Genomic DNA, 10,053 nt, shown 5'->3' with positions numbered 1-10,053 from the left:
TTTTTGATCTCATCGGAGTGCTAGCTTTCTTGCAGAGATCGATCTTGATAATTGAAGATGACTCTTTCTTTTTCTCAAGACTATCATAGAGAAGAAGAAGAATAGGAGGATGAAGATCTCTACACTAGAAATTATGAGAAGAACTCTTTCTTCTCTTTTCTTTTATGCATGAGAGAGAATTTTTCTCTCTTCCCTTTTCATGCCTCTGAGAGGAACTTTTCCTCTCTAAAATCCTCACAGAAAAATATTGCCCAATGATGGCTACCCAAAAGAGAGGGTGAATTGGGTATTTAAAATTTTAAATATTAATTGTGCTGAATTTACTTTTAAGTACTTAATGAAACTAATTGAAACTCAAGCAATGAACAAGAATAATAAAGAGATGACCACATAATCACAAACATAATACTTTTATAGTGGTTCGATGCCAAACTCAATACCTACGTCTACTTTCTAGGTAAACCACTTGAGAATTCAACTATAATCACTAATTTAATTATAGTTCGATTGTTTTCTTTGGATTCATAATCCAACCTAGTTGGTTTTGACCTAGCTCACCAACTACAACCTTACAATGATTGTTTTTTTTGACTAACAATCAACCTCAATTGGTTTTGACCTTGGTTCACCAATCAAACCAATACAACATCCAACTCTAGACTTGGACCAACCCAAGTTTCTCACCCCAAGAAACTTAAAAACAAAAATACACAACCATAATAAGTACAAGAGTAAATGAGTTTAGAAAAGAAGAACTCAATGAAGCCCAAAAGAAGAAGTTCAAATTGAAAGCTTGTTGGCTTGATTCTTCTCCTTGAATGCTTGAAAGAAATTGGTGAAGCTCTTTAATGCTTATAGCCTGACTTCTTTCAATTAGAGGATGATTGGAAGGATAAAAGAGTATCTTGAAATCACTCTTTCTCTTCACAATATGGCTCACATAACCTTTTATCACAGTTTGTAAGTATAATGTACATGTCTAATGAACACCCTAAAGTAGATAATGTCAGCGATGCTTATCTTTGACATTGTCGACTAGGTCATATAAACAAGAACAGGATGGACAGATTAACTAAAGAGAAAATCTTTAACATCGACTATTGTGAATCGTTACTGACCTATGAATCTTGTTTTCTTGATAAGATGATAAAGTCACCTTTTAAAGGAAAAGATAAGTAAGTCACTGATGTTCTAAGTCTAGTACATAGTGATGTATGTGGATCCATGATCACAAGTGTCAGAGATGGATATAATTACTTCATTACTTTTACTGATGATCTATCTAGGTATGGGTATGTCTATCTTATAAAGCATAAATCTGAATCATTTAAAATGTCCAAACGATTCCATAATGAAGTAGAAAAATAAATTGAAAAGAGTATTAAAACTATTCAGTCAGATCAAGGAGGTGAATATCTTTAAAATAAATTTCTGACATATCTAGAAGAGAATAAAATTCTTTCATGATGAATCCCTCCTGAGACATCACAGTATAATAGAGTGTCAGAAAGGAAAAATCAAACACTATTAGATATGGTTTGATCTATGATGGACTCTATGACTCTGCCAATCTCCTTCTGGAGATACACTCTAGAAACTGCATACTATATTCTAAACAATATTTCAAGCAAATCGATCACTAAAGCTCTATATAAGATATAGATCGGACGTAGGCCAATACTCTCTCATCTTAGGATTTGGGATTGTCTGGCTTATGTCAAATGTTTACAGACCGACAAGCTTGGACCAAGATTCGATAAGTATTTATTTGTAGGGTTTCAAAAAAAAATAAAATGATACTATTTTTATCTCACTGAAGAACAAAAGGTGTTTGTCAGCAAAAGGACAGTCTTTTTGGAAAGATAGTTCTTTAGAGAAGGAACTGATGTCACTAAGATTGAACTTGGTGAAGTTCGTGAAGTAGAAAACTAGACACCTTTAAGTAAAAATATAAAATCAAATTTGATTAGAGAATCAAATCAAGAGCATATTATAGAGGCATCATTAAGAAGATCTAGTAGAGTATCGTGTCAATCAGATAGATACTATGATTTTTTGATCAGAGATGGTGATCCTATCAAATTAGATTAGAACAATGAGGATCCAATCACCTATATGGATGCCATGCAAAGGTCTAACTCTGAAAAATAGCTAAATACCATAAAATTCAAAATGAAATCTATGTAAGTCAATGGAGTATGGACACATGTTGATCCCTCGAAGAGATTAAACCCATAGGGTGCAAAGGGGTCTTTAAAAAGAAAAGAGGAGCGCATGGGAAGGTAGAGACCTATAAAGTCCATCTAGTTGCCAAGGGATATTGTCAACATTATGGTATTGATTATGATGAGATATTCTCTCCTGTGGCAATACTCAAGTTCATTTGGATTATGCTTGCTGTAATGACACACCTAGATTATGAGATCTGATAAATGGATGTCAAAATTATTTTTCTTAATGGAGAGTTAGAAAAAGAAGTGTATATAATATAACCTGAAGGGTTCACATCCACAGACGAATCTAAAGTGTGCAAGCTAAATAGATCTATTTATGGACTGAAGCAAGCTTCTCAGAGTTGAAACATGCATTTTGATAAGATGATGAAAATGTATGGTTTCATTAAGAATAGAGAGGAGCCCTGCATCTATAAATGAGCTAATTATTTTGTAGTCATCTTTCTTATATTGCATGTAGATGACATACTCTTAATATGAAATGACATCCCTATTTTACAAAGTGTAAAGCTGTGGCTATCATCACAATTCTCTATAAAGGATTTGAGAGAAGCATCCTACATCCTAGGGATGAAGATTTATAGGGATAGATTTAAAAAGATATTTGGACTGTTCTAATCTACATACATCGATACCGTGCTAAAACAGTTCAACATAAAAATTTCAAGAAGGGCTATCTATTGATAGGCCAAGAAATTACTCTCTTTAAGAAAGATTGTCCAACAACTTCTCAAAAGAGAGAGCGTATGAGTAGAATTCTATATACCTCGATAGTGAGATCTATCATGTATGCTATGATATGTACAAGGCCGAATGTGGCCTACTCACTAGGAGTAGTGAGTAGGTATCAGTCTGATCTGAATGAAAACTATTAGAAGGTTGTGAAGACAATCCTTAAGTATTTGAGAAATACTAAAGATCAATGATTAATTTATGGAGATACAGACTTTAAACTTGTGAGATATATTAATTTCAATTTTTAGTCTGATTATGATAATAACAAAAGTATGTTTGACTAAATTTTTACTTTATTTAGTAAAGTGATCTACTGGAAGAGTTTCAAGTAGTACACAATAACTGATTCGATATGTGAAGTGAAATACATTACGACATTCAATGCTGTAAAAGAAGTTTTTTGGTTGAGAAAGTTCATCTATGAATTTAAAATTATTTCCTCAGTTGAAGGTTCAGTTTTACTGTATTGTGACAGCACTGGTGCCATCGCTCAAGCCAAGAAACCCAGGTCCTATCAAAAGAACCAAATATATTCAGCATCGCTATCATTTGATCCGTTAGATCGTCGACAGAGATAACGTCGAGTTGCTGAAGATCGTGGAAAAAAAAACTTAGTTGACCCCTTCACTAAAGCTCTAGGAACTAATGAATTCGATAACCACAAGTGGAAGATGGGTATTAGATACTATCTTGATTTGCTTTAGTCCAAGTGGAAGTTGTTGAAAAATGTGTCTTAAAATCAATTATCTTCTATAAACGATTGAGCTCTTTTTTAATATGTATATGAATTATTAATGAATAAAAATAATTTTCGATAAATTCATCATAAAAGTGTATCATTCTTTGAACTCTTGTATTATGATGAAGTTCTTAGAACTATAATATAATCGATAAAGAAGAATTTATCGAATAGTTCTTGAACTTGTACATGATCAAATGATATGTTATTAATAAGGATAATAATATTTATCGAGTATAGATCGTTGTGTGTCATATGGGTTGGTTGTCTTTTTAACTAAGGAGTGTAGACATATTGGTATGGTATACAGATGAGATGTAGGAGTACATCGTCATCGAACAGTGACTCACCTATAGAGCGCTTTGCTGTCAAAGGTAGCTCAAGAAGGATATGGGCATAAGTATCTCTCCAATCTGAGATTATAATGGTGACTTGCAAGTAACTCACTATGCTTTGATGTCAGACTATCTGTATTTCTAATGCAGTGATGGAAAGCTACTGGGTATAGTCAAGTACTTGTGAAGTCAGTGTGTGAGTTAAGATAGGATGGACCTCTTCGGATTATCAAAGTTAATGCATCACTATATCTCAATCCAGTAAAATCTTGGACAGGATAATTTTTATGATCTGTCATGAAATTTGAAAATGATTGAAATACAATGAGGATGACTATTTCAGGATTGACAGTTAAACCCTAAGTCACCTTAAGCATTAGGATCAAAGGGATGAATTATACGGTAACCATATATCGAGGTTCTTAAATATTGCTTTACAATTATTTGATCTATCCAAACATTGGATATCATTGCTAGATGGTCACTTCGATTAGTATAGGAAGGGATTTCTATACTACCGGCTTAGTGTTTGAACCTATAGAGTTACACATAAAATCAAACAATATAGGAAAGAATTGATTGAATATTTATATGTTCAATTTAGAAATATGAGACTTGGTTGAATATATAGATTTACTTAATTAAGAATTAAATTATGAGTTATATAGAATTAAATACTGATAATGTGCAAGTAGCACTGTACATGAGGTGCAGATTTGATTTTGAGGATGAATTTAATCAAATCTATGATTTAAAGAATTATAAAAGATTGGATTTGAGTCCTTATTATTTTAGATCCGATCTAAATTTATTTGAGTTTAATTTTATTAAGATAAAATTGAATTAAATATCCAAGTTGGATTTAGATCTAAATCTTAATTAGATTAGGATTAGCAATCTTTTCGAATTTGGTTTGAATCAAATTCGAATTGCATTCGAATTAAGCCCAAACTTGAACCAAATCAGATTTGATGTAATTATCCATATTTACTAGATATTCTCTCACCCATATGGCTGATCAAGATGGAGGAGAGGGCACTGAAAATAGCCCCCTCCCTTTGGGCATGCGGCATGGTGAAAGGAGGTGCAAGTTGGTGCCTCTCCTACTTCAATTAGAAAATCTTATGATTTAAAAAGTTTGGATTTGATTCAAATATGGAGAGTCCTATTCCTAACCCATGAAGGTATTTGATTTGATCTAGAAACTCTTGTCTATTTAAGAAGGGGTGTGGGAAGAGAAATATCAATCAAGCATTAGTCTAGGCATGAGATCCTTGGGCATCCCCTCTCCTTGGGTGTCACCTCTCACAGGGCATCTCTCTCTTCTTTGGTGTCCTCCTTATTCCTTGTGGTGTGGTGTATGCACTCCTTCCAAGGCTTTAAGATCATATCTCAAGGCTCTCCTTCCCTGTTGAAGTGTTTTTCATCTCTCTTCTACGTTGCTTGATGTGCATGCTAAATAGAAGATTTGTGCATCCGGATCTCATGAAGCAAATCAATTGAGAAACCTCTTCTACCTTGATCAAGTCTTCCACTGTGAATCAAGGTGAGATTTTATAAATATTATAAAAATTTTAATTGCTAATCTATTCAATTTTCTTTCTGGCATCTGATGTGATCAGACAATTTTTCCTTCATCCTATACTTGAGAATTTTTGAAATCAACTCAATCACTTTGGTTTTTTAGCAACCATCTTCACATCTTTATAGCTAATTATGGCTAAGGTTAAATCCTTCGGCCTGCTTATCTACATTATGGTTAAATTTCTCTCCTTTAGTCTGTGCCTCCATATTTAGTGGAACTTATCATGGTTGCACTCTATTAGGCCAAGTAAGAGTCATGTGCCTGTCATCTATTTTGACTTTGCTCAAATTACTCCATGTGGTGCTTGCTCGTAATGTTTTCTAGGTTGTTGAGATATGGTTTAAATAGTTTAGAAAAAAAAAATCAGGATGGCTGGTAAACTTAAGTCTCTCTTGAAATGTCGAAGTTTTTTATTCCATCAACTCCCGAGCAAAAGGCATGTTAGCAACTTGAATGGCAAGATGCCTTCTGATCTCCTAATGATTTGGGAGGATGAAGAATCAGAAAGATCACCTATTGGCTCTACTCTATTGATCCTACTAGCATTGCCGCCTCCATTCGAACTAAGCCTTCTTCTTGATAGATTTGTATCCTAGAAGTCAATTGTTGGCTGACACATTATATAATTTCAAGACTTAATCTTATACTTGTAATATTTTTATTATCAATAAAGATCTTCTTCATTCCAATCATATTTATGTATTTGTGATTTGTTCTAGATATTAACAAAGATGATTTTTGTATATTCTCAAAGTGTTGAGAATTTAAGATATATATTAATTAATAGTTAATTTCTAAATGCTCTTGATCAAAGGATCATCACGGAGGACAGTGATCAATTCATTCGAGATTGGTGTACGATTCACCTCCCTTGTGGGCAGATGAGTCTCGGGTCTACAGTATAGAGATATTGAAATAAGGGTGCAGGTGGTTGTTAGGGAATAATCTGCACTGAGTGTAATCAACATAAGAATCATATGGATGTCTACTCACTCGTCAGTGATCTTCTCGATGCTGTAATGGTGTGAGTGATCCTTTGACCTGTAATGTCATTGACTATTCATAGTGAGGCTACTGAGTTTGACTGCATGTTCTCTTGATTCTTAGCCATTTGGATCATTGCTGTGTATGTTGGCTTCAGTAGGTTCAGATTCGTTGTTTGGAGCAGGATGCATCTAGATAAAATCTATCGATCTTGATAGAAAAAGAGAAGTCCTATGTAATTTGTAAGGCTAAGTTCAGAAAGTTTTTGGCTAAAGCAAGTGTGAATACTGAAAAAAAATTTCATGGGATTTATCAATGAACTTGAGTCGAGCTAATCTAGTATATGACTAATAATGAATTTTGACGAGTTCTTCATGACCTTTATCAAGTCGGGACTCACAATAGAAGGACTGAATCATACGATAACTGCACCTAGAAGGTCATACTTTTATTTTACTGGATTACCACTACATACTGCTAGATATCACTAGTAGATTGTGGGACTCATCGGACGTCATCTTGATGATCGATGACCTTTGAAGGATAGAATTAAAAATATTCCAATCTATTGAAAAGAGTTTCGATTATATTGTGATGGAGATCATAATATATCTCACTGTCAGATACAATAAAATCTATGGGGTCACACATTAATAAATTTAATCTTGAATTTATCAATTGAGATTATGAAGTTCTAATTGAGTTAAGATTTATTAAAATTCTATTAGTTTTAAGAGAACCATGCTAGCATATGGTTAAACCTAATTCTTCTCGAAACTTTGATTGGATTAAGTTCATAGTCTTGAACCTAATCTAAATTCATTTAGATTTAGTTGGGCATCTAATTGTGAGCCCAAAAGGATTGGATTAAGTCAATGAGTTGGCTAAATTATCTTCTCATTGTCCTCTCATTATCTCCTCATTATGCTCTCATTATGTCCTCATTATCTCTTAAGTGTAGTGTGGAATTATTGGAAAGAAGGGTGGCACCTTCCTCCATTTTTGGCAGGACCATGGGTGCCAACCCTTGGATAATGTGAGAGGGGCCCACCCCCTCTTATGGATTGGCATGGAAGGAGAGAAAGAGAGGAGCCATGCCTCCTCTCTTGAGCAATAAAACCCTAAGGGAGCATCAAGTGTTGGCACTCCATCTACCTACCTTGTATAACATGAGGTGCCCACTCAGATTACCTTATCTGATTGGGGCGCCCGATGTGCTTGCCAGAAAGAGCTAATAACCTACCAATTAAGTTTGATTTTATTAAAAAAAATTAGATTAAAAATTTAAATTCTTTTATGAGATAAAAATATACCTTTTTAAGTTAATTGGTTTCTCTTTTGGGTCAAGGTAGAATCTATTGAAAGAGAAGGTCTCTTAGGGTTTAGTGAGTTATAGAATTTTGTGAAATAAGAATTCCTCTCTCCCTCTCCATGCCACTCTTTCTCTCCTTCTTCCCTTTTCATGCCCAAAGGTTGGGCATCCCACTTTTCTACATGCCAAGGTTGCGGAGATCTTCTTTTAGAGCGAAGAACGAGAAGAAGGCTACAGTCTAAGAGTTGATTCCGCAGTCAAGATCAAAGCATTGATCAAAATTCTAAAGGGCTGAGATCCTACTTGAGAAGAAAGATCTACCACAAGAAGAATGATTCGAGATTGATCCCAATGGATGTCCATAGAGGTCAGACATATTGAGAAATATGTCCCAAAAGTCAATCGTCAAGCTATTGATGGTTGAGCAACCAAATATGGTAATTAATTTATTAATAAATAAAATATATTTAGTATTTTCATCATAAGCATTCATCTTCTAATGAACTTCATTGTTATGATGAAGTCCTTAGGACTATTTAGATTTGATAAAAAGAGGATTTATCGATTAGTCCTTAAAACTGTTTATAACCAAATAATAGCCTGTTAATAAGGATGACAGCTTCAATCGAGCATAGGTCACTGTAGGCCATATGGGTTGGTTGTCCTCTTAACCAAGGAGTGTGGAGATACTGGTATGGCAAACAGGTGAGATATAAGGGTACATCATCATTGAACGTGACCAACTCTAGAGCATTCTGCTGTCAAGAATGTCTCTGATAGGATATAGGTGTTCCTTAGACCTAAGATCACCTCAGTGACTTACAAGCAACTCACTGTGCTTTGGTACTGGACTAACTAAATTTTTAATTCAGTGACAGAAGGGTCAGAGTGTGATTAAGATGGGATTGACCACTCTAAGAGTTGGAGAAGAATGAGTCGCTGTATTTCAATTTAGCAAAACTTTGACCAGGATAATCCATCAGATGGATTTGATATTTTCAAATACAATGTGGACAACCTGATCAGAGTTGATAGTGGAATTCTGAGGTGTTCTATGATCATTTTGGTCAAGGAGATGAATTATATGGAAACTATATCCGTATGGGTTCTAAGGATGTTGTTCTACACATTTGACCTATCCGATCATCGGGTACCATTGCTAGATGGTCACTTCGATTGGTATAAAAATTTATTTTTATACTACCGGCTTAGGTTTGGACATATGAGGTCACACTCATTAGAGTTCATGATCCGATCGGATGGTTGATCAACGATGAAGAATCGTTCTAGGGTTAAATGATCAATACTATTGACATTTAACCTAGTGCAAGTGTTGCAGGAGGATCGATTAGCAATTCGATTGCTAATTGGCTTTATTTGATTAAGTCAATGGGCTGAGATTAAGTCTAATTAAATATAATTTAATTAGATTTAGTTTGAGCTTGATTGGATCAAGTCCAATTGGTTTATTGGATAAGCCAAGTGTAAGGAAAAAATTAGTCCTAGTTCAATTAGGACTTGGGTCAACCTAATTTCTAATTTGATTAATAAATTAAATCAGATTTAAATCTAATTTAATCTAATTAAATAAGATTTTTAATTGAGTTAAGACCTATTTTAATTAGATTGATCTAATTTTGGTTTGAGAAATCAAATTAAAACAAGTTATAAGATAGAATCCTAGTAAGACTAGGATTCCACCTTGCGCCACATAAGCCCCCCCCACGCCCTCTCTCTTATTCCATGCCAATCCCCTCTTATTTTATGTGACAAAAGTCCTCTCCCAGGTCTCTCCCACATCCAAAAGATTTTCTCTTTTTTTCATACATGGAAAGTGGTTGTGGATCAAATCAAAGTAGGAATAAGTTTGGATTTCAAATTCTATGAGATAGAGTTTTAGAAATCCAAAACTCTTTCCTTTTTGCATAAATTTATCCAAATTTTTTGAATTTTTGTGGCTTTTAAGGCACATATTGTCACCCTTTTCTGATGTCCATGTACAAAAATAAGGAGGAGGACCCCAAGAGTTGGGCGCCCCTTATCTTGCCATGTTTGGATAAGCCTTGACTAGGTATTTGACATAGACAAGGACCCTATCATATCTCTCTCTATAAAATGAATTTCTTCAT

Source organism: Elaeis guineensis, chromosome 2 (assembly GCF_000442705.2).
Source record: "Elaeis guineensis isolate ETL-2024a chromosome 2, EG11, whole genome shotgun sequence".
Lineage (NCBI taxonomy): Eukaryota > Viridiplantae > Streptophyta > Magnoliopsida > Arecales > Arecaceae > Elaeis > Elaeis guineensis.
This window is presented reverse-complemented; position numbering follows the sequence as displayed.